The 10,878-nt window shown below is 50.9% G+C and overlaps 1 long non-coding RNA gene across 1 annotated transcript; it reads left to right on the plus strand.

Annotated features, from left to right (window-relative positions):
• Positions 1 to 612: 612 nt before the first annotated feature.
• On the plus strand, positions 613 to 2,012 carry LOC142045927 (uncharacterized). The gene is made up of 2 exons (XR_012654849.1): positions 613 to 754; positions 1,400 to 2,012. It is a non-coding gene; the product is annotated as an uncharacterized LOC142045927 (long non-coding RNA).
• Positions 2,013 to 10,878: the final 8,866 nt, after the last annotated feature.

The following is a 10,878-nucleotide window of genomic DNA, read 5'->3' on the forward strand; positions in this document are numbered from 1 at the left end:
GATGCAGTGCTGCTCTGCCAGTGTGGCCACCAAAAGCGCTGTTGTTGGCCTCCAGAGGTATTCGGAGGTATCCCAGAATGCCTGCTCAGCCACTCTGTTCATCAGTTCGAACTCTACTGCCCTGGCCTCAGGTGACACGCCCTTTAAATGCCCCAGGGAATTTTAAAAATCCCCTTCCTGTTTACTCAGCCAGGTGTGGAGTGCAATCAGTGAATCTTTCCAGGTGACCATGCCGCCACGTGCCAAATGAGCCCCAGCACGGAGCAATGGTGAGTTGCTGGACCTCATCAGTGTTTGGGGGGAGGAAGCTGTGCAGTCACAGTTGCGCTCCAGCCATAGGAATTATGATATCTATGGGCAGATATCAAGGGCCATGCTGGAAAGGGGCCATGACCGGGACGGGGTGCAGTGCAGGGTTAAAGTGAAGGAGCTGCGGAGTGCCTATCGCAAAGCCCGCGAGGGAAACTGCCGCTCCAGTGCTGCCCCCATGACCTGCCGTTTTTACAAAGAGCTGGACATGATACTTGGGGGTGACTCCACCGCCAATCTGAGACCCCCAATGGACACTTCAGAGTGGGGGGGGGAGGAGGAGGAGGGGAGGAGACGGAAACTGAGAGTGAGGGTACTGGGGTGAAGGGAGACACCCCGGAGTCCCAGGAGGCGTGCAGCCAGGAGCTCTTCTCAAGCCAGGAGGAAGGCAGCCAGTCGCAGCAGCCGGTACTTGGTGAAGGACAAGCAGAGGAGCAGGTTCCCGGTAAGGGGCTTTTATTTTCAGGATGGAAATGTTTCGGGAGAGGAGGGAGGGTTAGGGCTGCATGCATGCATGCCTAGATGTGGAATAGCCCATTGATGTGACGTATCATGTCGCAGTAATTGGCCTCAGTAATCTCTTCAAACGTTTCAGCCAGAGCATGGGCAATGCGCTTGCGCAAGTTTATAGGGAGAGTCACTGTGGTCCTTGTCCCAGTCAGGCTAATGCATCCGCGCCGCTGTGCCGCGAGGGGTGGGGGGCCCATTGCTGCACGCAGGCAAGCTGCATAGAGGCCAGGGCAGAATCCGCCTTGCTGTAGAAGACCCTCCCACTCTTCCCAGGTGACCTGCAGCAGCGAGATATCTTCCAGGATTAACTCCTGTGGAAAATGTTGGGAGAGTGTTCAGTGTATGTGCTCCCTGCAGCTGTTTGCTCTCCCCAATGCACAGAAACCCCTCCACAGCCCTGAAGCAATCAGTCCCCCTTACTCACCATTTCGTGGCTCCTGTAGGTTATGTGCGCTCACTTTGATATGGGAAAATTATGCTAAAGTGAAGACTGTAAACTCCTTCACTGTGTGGGAATAACTGTCTGAGATACAAACAATGCTGCCTCTGTTAACTGTTGCCTTTTTTGCCTTTTCACAAGCGACCTTGACTTCTCGGCTGCCCGTGTTATCAACTGCTCAAAGACTCCAAAACCTGCGGAAGAAGCCGCGAAAAAGCAAAGATGACCTGTTGTAAGCAGTTATGGATCTCTCTGCCAGAGAGAATAAAAAAGTGCAGGACTGGAGGGAAAGGGAAAGCAGGATCCGCTAGAGAAACACAGCAGCCAGGAAGAAAAGCACAAAGCTGCTGATAAGCATCCTGGCGCGCCAAGTGGACTCTATCCAGGTGCTCATAGTCATGCAGGCAGAGCACTACCGTGCCGGCCCCACCCCGTCCCAAAGCTCTTTCCCTTATGCCCCAATGTCAGCTCCAAACCCCCTTCCCCAGCATCCAGGTTCTTACCTCCATCAGCTGCCTCCAACACCTGTACGTTCACCAACCAGCCCTGAGAACTACGACCCTTACCCTCTGCACTCAGCCCCCATCACCATGCAGTATAGGCATCCTGAAGTGCAGCTGTCATTGCCCAGCACTCTAGACAGGACATATTCAAACCTGTGACTGTACAGTTCCCCACCGCACCCCCCTGCCCTTTTAGGTTCCCAAAATGTTGTGTGTCTGTCAAGAAAGTTATTTTCTTTTCAGTAAATGAATTCTTGGCTTTGAAAACAGTCTTTATTATTGCAGAAAGTCAAAGATCCTTAGCCCAGGAAAGAAACAGGCACTGCAAATCAGCTTAGGAAAAACAGATTCCTACTAACATTGTAACCACTGCACTTCACTCCCGTGCAAGGCACCAAACATTACTGTTGGTTTTCAGCCTCAAATTCCTCCCTCAAGGCATCCCTAATCCTTGAAGCCCTGTGCTGGGCCTCTAGTAGTAGCCCTGCTCTCTGGTGCTGTGCAAATTCAGCCTCCAGGTGTTGAACCTCGAGGTCCATTCCTGACTGAATGTTTCACCCTTCCCTTCACAAATATTATGGAGGGTACAGCACGTGATATAACCGCAGGGATGCTGCTTTCCCCCAAGTCTAGCTTCCCACAGAGATCGCCAGCGCCCTTTTAACGGCCAAAAGCACACTCCACAGTCATTCGGCACCGGCTCAGCCTGTAGTTGAAACTGCGTCCTTGCTCCTGTCAAGCTTCCCTGTATACGGTTTCATGAGCCAAGGCATTAACGGGTAAGCGGGGTCTCCAAGGATCACAATGGGCATTTCAACGTCCCCCACTGTGATCTTCCGTCTGGGAAAAAAAGTCCCTGCCTGCAGCTTCCTGAACAGGCCACTGTTCCGAAAGATGCATGCATCATGCACCTTTCCAGGCCAGCCTGTGTTAATGTCAATGAAACGCCCACGGTGATCCACAAGCGCCTGGAGAAGCATAGAGAAATACCCCTTCCGCTTAACGTACTCGGATGCTAGGTGAGGTGGTTCCAGAATAGGAATATGCGTCCCATCTATCGCCCCTCTACATTTAGGGAAACCCATTTGTGCAAAGCCATCCACAATGTCCTGCACGTTCCCCAGAGTCACGGTTCTTCTTAGTAGGATGCGATTAATGGCCCTGCAAACTTGCATCAAAACGATCCCAACGGTCGACTTTCCCACTCCCACGACCAATCGGTAGCTGTCTGGAATTGCCATCTTCCAGACTGCAATAGCCACCCCCTTCTCCACCGGCACGGCAGCTCTCAATCTCGTGTCCTTGTGCCGCAGGGTAGGGGCAAGCTCCTCACACAGTCCTATGAAAGTGGCTTTTCTCATCCAAAAGTTCTGCAGCCACTGCTCATCGTCCCAGACTTCCATGACGATGTGATCCCACCACTCAGTGCTTGTTTCCTGAGCCCAAAAGCGGCGTTCCACGGTGCTGAGCATTTCCGTGAATGCCACAAGCAAAGTCATGTCGTACGCGTCAGGTGACTCGCTATCATCGTCGGACTCCTCACTGTCACTCTGGAGCTGAAGGAATAGCTCAACTGCCAAACGTGATGTGCTGGCGAGACTCATCAGCATACTCCTCAGCAGTTCAGGCTCCATTTCCCACAGAAATCGCGCTGCACAGAAAGTGTTGGGAGAGTCACAATGGCGCCAAACGTGGACAGAAAAACAGGGACTGCTGAGATGTGAAGCAATGAATCATGGGGTGTTGGGACAGGAAGCAGAATAACTCTCACCCTCTGTCCCCTTCCCACAACCCACAACGCCAAAATGGGATGAGGTGCTCTGTAGGATAGCTGCCCATAGTGCACCACTCCCAACAGTGCTGCAAATGCTGCAAATGTGGCCACACTACAGTGCTGGTAGCCGTCAGTGTGGCCACATTCCAGCGCTTTCCCTACACAGCTGTACGAAGACGGCTGTAACTCCCAGCGCTGCACACCTGCAAGTGTAGCCAAACCTTGAGTGACGGTGGGGCAAACAGTTAGTGGAGGGGCACAGATCACACTGTGCTGGGGTTCAGTGTGTAAATGTCAGTGTCAAGGGGAGAGGTGGCTGGAATTACCGTCCTGCTCCCCCTCGGGTCATGGTCCCAATCACCAGCCCAGGCTGCTCACAGGGAGCCTGATTTTCAAGGACTCAGCACCCAGATATCGAAGAGAGCCCAGTTCCCAGTGAGCACCTGAATAGACACTGGGTTTTCCAGAGTGCGCCGCACCCTGCAACTACATTTGTGGCACCTAGGGTGCCATGATCCAAAAAACTCAGCATCTACTCTGCCCCCATTATGCGCTCCCACTGAGTCCTTCAGAAAACCAAACCATTTGTTTTGGTGCCTAGATGGATGGCTCTCCTGAGAATCTGGCCTGGCTCATGTGCAATGAGCTGGAGAAGGAAGGATTCAGCCCAGCAGAGGGCCAGTGAGTGCAGCACAGGACCTGCCCTTGCACCTGCTTCCCTTTTTGCGAAGCTCGGTAGGGATGCCAGACGCTGCATGGGCCATGGTGCCTGACCTGCCATCTCCAGCACAAGGGAGAGCTCAGGGGGGCTTGCAGGCTTGTCCCACCGCTGCCTGTGTTGGATTAGTTCTGTGGACAAGCAGAAAACACCAATCTCCAGGGCTTTTTATCTAGGATTGTTTCTTGGCCAAGGAGGGCTGCATGAGAATCCTTCCAGAGCTCAGCCAAGCCATGCCATCCCTAGCTCGGCTGCAGAGGCTGCTCCTGCTGTCAGGGCCAGAGGGCAGTGAATGCTTCTGTCATAAACAGATAGCTAAGGGTTAATGTTTCTTTTACCTGTAAAGGGTTAACAAAGGGAACCAAACACCTGACCAGAGGACCAATCAGGAAACCGGATTTTTCAAAGTTCAGGGAGGGAATTTTTGGGTGTGTGTCTTTTGTCTGCGTCTCTGTGCTCTCTCGGCTCTGACAGTGATCTCTCTATCTCCAGGCTTTAAAATCTTCTGTTTCCCAGTTGTAAGTACAGGTATAAGACAATATAGGTTTTTATATTGTTTTTGTATTTACATGTGTGTAGTTGCTGGAATGTTTTAAATTGTATTTCTTTTTGAATAAGGCTGTTTATTCATTTTGTTTTCTTTTAAGCCAATGACCCTGTATATTGTCACCTTGATACAGAGACCATTTTTATGTCTTTTTCTTTCTTTTTATATAAAGCTTTCTTTTTAAGACCTGTTTGATTTTTTCCTCTGGTTAAGGCTAAGGAACGAAGGGAGGGGAAAATCTCTTTGTGTTAGAGTTACAAAGCTTGCATTTGCAGGGACTCTGAGTGAGGGGGAGAGAAACTTGATCTCTCTGTGTTTGTGTTTCAAGGAATTGAAGCAGGGTAATCTCCTAGTGTACCCAGGGCGGGAAGATCTGGGAGGAGGTAAAGAGGGGGAAGGGAAGTGGGTTATTTCCCTTTGTTGTGAGACTCAGGGCCTCTGAGTCTTGGGGTCCCCCAGGGAAGGTTTTGGGGAGACCAGAGTGAGCCAGACACTGGAATTCTGGCTGGTGGCAGCGCTATCAGATCCAAGCTGGTAATTAAGCTTGGAGGGTTCATGCAGGCACCCACATTTTGGATGCTAAGGTTCAGAATTGGGACTTATGCTTATGACAGCTTCCATTTGCACTCAGCCCTGCAACTGGGTTGCTGTGCCTAGAGCAAGCCATGTGCCACTTCAGCCCTTCCAGTGATGGGGGAGGAGCAAAGCTGACTGTGGCACAGAAAGCGTTAAGAGCAGAGACGGGGACAGGGATTCCTTTGCTGGTTAGACACCTAATTGCTTAAGAGAAAACAAAACAGCATTTAGTCAAAGTGGTGAGTTTCTGCAACAAATATTTCTGACTCTAGTTCTCTGCAGGTCCAGCTGAGCAGAGAGGCTTTAGCAAGCGCAGGGAGAAGGAACTCATGGTACAGGGTTTTTGGACATGTTATTGAGCCAAGTGTTATAAAGAGGCTTTAGGTTGGAGCAGCTGGGAGGGATTATAACTGTGATAACATACGATGGGAGAAAACTAACGGCTCCATAGAGCTCTGCAATATACATTAGGATGAAACAAAACCTTCCACTGATGATAATCATCATCATTAATGGTTCCTGGCAGCTTCCTGCAAGAGGGTTAATTTGACAACCTTGCAGAAATGATGCAGGATGAAGGACTCTGTATGCAGGATAGATCTGCTCTCTCTATTCCAATACCTTCCTAGGAGGTTGGAATCCAGGGACCGGAATAGGCTTAGCTTTGAATTTGCTCTGACTCCTTCACCAGCAGGAGGGCTGCAGTTCCCTTACCAGCCACCTGCTCCTGTGTGTGGGGTGCAGGAAGGACAGCTGTACGCATGGGATACGGCCCCAAATGCAGCGCGCAACCCCCTCAAAGGGCAGGGGGAAGGAAAGGTCATACCCACCTCTGTTGGTTTTCCAGCAGCACTTGTACAGTTTGTCCTGCCAATAAAGCCTCCCACAGAACTGAACTGGACTGAAAGATGCACATGGCCGTGCCCTGGAGCACAGAGCACAGACGTGTTTGTCATGTTAGTCTTGGGTGTGGCCTGTATTCTAGGGTGCAGAGAACTAGTGAGGAGGAAGGAACAAACTCCCATGGGAGCTAAACTAGCAATTTGCTCCCTACACAAGTAGCTGCCTCATCTAGGGAATGTTCCAGTAATCAAGAGCTGCCTCAACACCAGACCACACTGCATATCTACCAGCAGATCCAGGTGGCCTTCTGTGCTGCCAGCCTGAGCAACCAAACGCTGGTTAGGTTCCCTTTTACTGCCACTCTATCACGGGCGTCTTCTTGCCCACTTGAAGCTCAGTCTGGATCCTCTCTAGTTGATATTTACAGCCCTTTGAAGACCAAGAAAACCCATCTGTTCCCAGGTGCTACTGGATTAAAAGGCAAACTCCCAGGAGAGCTTACCCTGAGCAGCACGTTCACCAGGGTCCAGCGAATCACTGTGTTCTGAAGGCAGCAGGAAGGTGCGCAGGTTGTCAGAGGAAGGGGGAGACAGCAGGTCCTGGCTGGCTTATCAGTATGTTTTGTGGCAGAGCAGAACAAGGAAGCTTCTAACTGCACCGATCTGGTGCCGTGCTGTGGGGCTGCGAAGCCAGACTAAGTCTTAAGCTTCTATTTGTTCACATTTTCTGCACATCTGGGACAGCAACATCTGCAGCCTAGCTACAGTGAGGTTTAATGGGATGCATACCATGCAGACAGGTGGCAAAACAAGCAGGTCTTTATAAGACAGGTAGTTTGTTCCGTCAAATAAAGGAGATACGATGGTTTGTGTATTGTTTTAGTATTGACTCATTGCTTCCTTGTGCCCCCCTGTCTGTCTATACCCTCCTGTTCTCTCTCAACATATTTATCTTGGAAGCTCCTGGGGTAGGAATCATTTTGTTATGTTTTTGTACAGCGCCTAGTGCAATATAAGTAATCAGTGGTCTGTGACTTGGGCTTCTACAAACAATGAATGCCAGTGCAAGCCCACTGGGGGCCCGAAGCAGGAGTATTTTGCCCCCACAACACATAGTAATAATTAATAGGGGTCCCCCTTGAGCTGCTCAGGGCCCTAAGCAATTGCTTAGTCTGCTTATGCCTAGGGCTGGCTCTGCAAATAAATAAACAATAATTGTGGCTTCTACAGGTTCCCAACCTGTGAGCATGGCTGGTCACAGAGTGCTGGCTCCTCTGCATTTTCAGTTGCTAAACTGCATTAAAGGACAGTTGAAAAATATTAATTGCTTTCCTTGTATCACTTTTCCATGCTACCCATTGCTGGAGTTGCCACAGGGACGTTATGGGATTGCACATAGGAGGAGAGGTGGGGGCTTCTGTGATCACAAACAAGTTCACTCTGTTAAAATGTGAGCCATGCTCTGAAAATCTTGGGGGACCCCTAGCCGTAGGCTACTGCCTACCAGCATCCCTGGAATTTAACTACAGCTATAAACTCAGTGGATATTTAGGTTTATGATCAGATGCTCATATTTTTTGGCAGAGAAAATGGACTAAATGAAAGCCTTGGCTGCGTGTTACTGATGAACAACTCCCTTCAGGTCTAATGCACCTGGTGGCTGGATTTCCAGTCATGTTTCATATTTTGGTCCTGGAAAAGATCCAAAAACTTCACCCCTGTGGAAAGCAGCAGGGTGTAACCAGCATGAGTGCTGAGCCTAGGAACTGGAGGCACTGGCAGGCTCAGGCAAGACTCAGGAGGGGCCCAAAAAGCAGAGGCAAATGGAAGAGGAAGTCAGGGCTGCTCTGTTCCACTGCGGGAACGCCAGTTCTCAAACAGCCGCTCATGCAGGCGGGTGCCCTAAACACTCCCTGGTATCTGAATGGGCAGCCAGAACAGCAAGTGCTTTGGAGCATGTCTGGGCTGGGAGGAGAGACAAATCGAGACAAGTCCATGCTAACATGACCGGCAGCACACGTTCAATCCAGGCCAGTCCCAAGTGCTTTTGCAAGGGCAGTTCCATTGGCCTGGGGGAGGAGAAGGGGAGGAATACAGCCATCCTAGATAAGCTTCACCTGCACTCAGCCCTGAGAGCAGGGATTTTCAAACTGGGGGCCGGGACCCTTCTGGGGGTCTTGAGGTTATTACATGGGGGGTTGCGAGCTGTCAGCCTCCACCCCAAACTGCACTTTGCCTCCAGCATTTATAATGATGTAAAATATATAAAAAAGTGTTTTTTATTTATAAGGGGTGGTCGCGCTCAGAGGCTTGCTGTGTGAAAGAGGTCTCCTGTACAAAAGTCTGAGAGCCACTGCCCTAGAGAGAGACAAGCGGTGCCCCAAGAGGTGTGTGGTATTTGTCACTAGTTTCCTGCCAAGGACACATCAACTCTTAAGCAGCAGCGAAGTCAGCTGAATTTCCGACCAGGGGAACAGGGCATTGAATGGAATGTTTCTTATCTCCGTTCACCCTTCAGACGTGCCCTCAAAGGGATCTTTGCACAACTCTCAGCCCAGTGGCATCATTAGCTGCATTCCTGGACCTTCATCCCAAACCCGCTGGCCCCGTAACTGCACTGCTGCACTTAGGCAGGAAGATGTTCTGCACAAGCAGATTATCACCCACAGTCCGGGCTGGCACGCTGGCTGCAGCATTTGGAAGAGCGCTCACTTCAATGAGCATGAAAGATGCCCTCTCCTTCCATACAGAAGGGGCTCAGCTGGTGCTGGTGAGGGAGGGCAGGCTCCAATGCAAACCAGCGGGCAGCAGGTTGGTAACAGCACCACACTGGCTTGGGGCTGGGATGTGGCTCCCCAACTCCTCAAGGCACCAATCGCTTACAAATCCCCTCTCCCCTCTGGCCTCTTGCTGCTTGTGAGGAAAATAGATTGAGGCCGAACACTATGAAGGAGAGTTGCTACAGGCACCTTTGGCAGTAGAGCCTGAAGGCCCCTGTCAGGACAAGGCCCCATTGTGCTGTTCGAACGATGGGAAGATACAGTCCGTGCCCAGCAGCTCCAACCCCGATGCTTTCAGCTTAGCAATGGGTGAGCATCCCACGCTCTGGGGGCTGGCTGGGTTTGACAGAACATCTCAAAGTGCCGATGGTAGAAGTGAAGCTTCAGCAAAGCAGCTGGGTCTCCTGCAAACAGGATTTGTTGGTTCCTAAAGTGGATCTTCTGCCGGCCAAATTAAAACTGCTGCTAGGTGGGCACAACTCACAGCTGCACCTCATGCCCCAGGATGAAGCCAGGAAGTGCGAAGGCAACCAAGTGGAGGAGCAGGGAATTGAAGGGGAAATCGTTAATTGTCAGTTGTGCCTTTGAAAATCTCCCCCCACCTGCATGGTTTATACCCAATAGAAGGCTCAAATATGAGCCAAGTTTTACACAAAGGTTTGGGTTGGTTTGTGTTTGAGCTGAATCGCTTTCATTAGCCCTGGGTCCATTTGTTCTCTCTTAGCCAGGACTCTGCTGTTGCTTTTGATTGTGGCAATAGAAGTGTTAACACCACTGTGCCCTCTCCCACAGGCCAGCTCAGCCAGGCAGCAGACGTTCCACAGCAGAGAATGGGAAGGTGGCTGTCAGGGTCATTGTAACTACAGCTCAAGAGGGAGAATGTAAAACAAGAGAGCTGGAGACCATAATTGCTTTTTCTTTGTTTAGAAGCAGAAGGGAGCAGGCCAGAGCTACAGAATCCAGCGCTTCACAGCCACAGAACTTGGCACAGCCTGGGCGGGGAGCGGGTTCACTCTCTGGGCTCTGGCGCTCTGTGAAGCACCTGAAATTAATTATACTGCCACTCTGTTCTTTGTAATGTCTGTCAGAAGATGAGGGGATCACACGCACAGGAAGGACTCAAGCTGCCCCACTGGTATGGAGTTACTCCCAGGCTGCTCAGAATGCCTAGTGCTGGTAGCACAGCAAACAGGAATCCTTACTAGGTCGTTTCTGCTTCTGATGTCCAGACATTTCATCAGCCAAGTGGCCTGTGCTCCCAAATGGCACTGACCCATGCAGGGGTCAACCCCACAGAGCCTGTGGTTCCAGCCTGGGGGCCATGGGGAATGGAGACGGTGCCACAGTGCTGTGTGTGGATCACCTCCCCAGGCTTTGTATTCCAGGGGCTGTGATCAGGGTTTTCACAGCACAGTGCTGGGTACTCTTAGCAGTAGGAACACCCCAGAGCAGGAGAGAACCAGGCCTTTAAAACAATCAGTTTATACGCAGGTCTATTGACCTGAAGCTGCATTTTTTGGTGAATTTTCTCTTTGTCAAACATCTTTTGCCTAGCTCTGTCTGTGACCTGGCAGTAAGCTGACTTGTCTTCAAAAAAAGGCAAATTTTGGAAAGCCTAGAAAATAGCCAGCTGCTTACACTGTGCAGGGAACAGCCTCAAGGGCTGCCTGGGGCAGGGCAAGAACGGCTGGAATCCATGGGTTGCCCATTAGCTGTTGGATCAAACTCTGCCCAGGTTAGCACCTGGGATCCCTCTTACCATCTGCGACTGAAGGGGGAGCTTCTCCCTACACCATAGCCCTGGGGCACATCCATGATGACATAACACAGACTATGTCTACACAGCAAAGAAAAACCCACAGTTGGCTTGTGCCAGCCGC

This window comes from Chelonoidis abingdonii, chromosome 25 (genome assembly GCF_003597395.2).
Source record: "Chelonoidis abingdonii isolate Lonesome George chromosome 25, CheloAbing_2.0, whole genome shotgun sequence".
NCBI classification, from domain to species: Eukaryota; Metazoa; Chordata; order Testudines; family Testudinidae; genus Chelonoidis; species Chelonoidis abingdonii.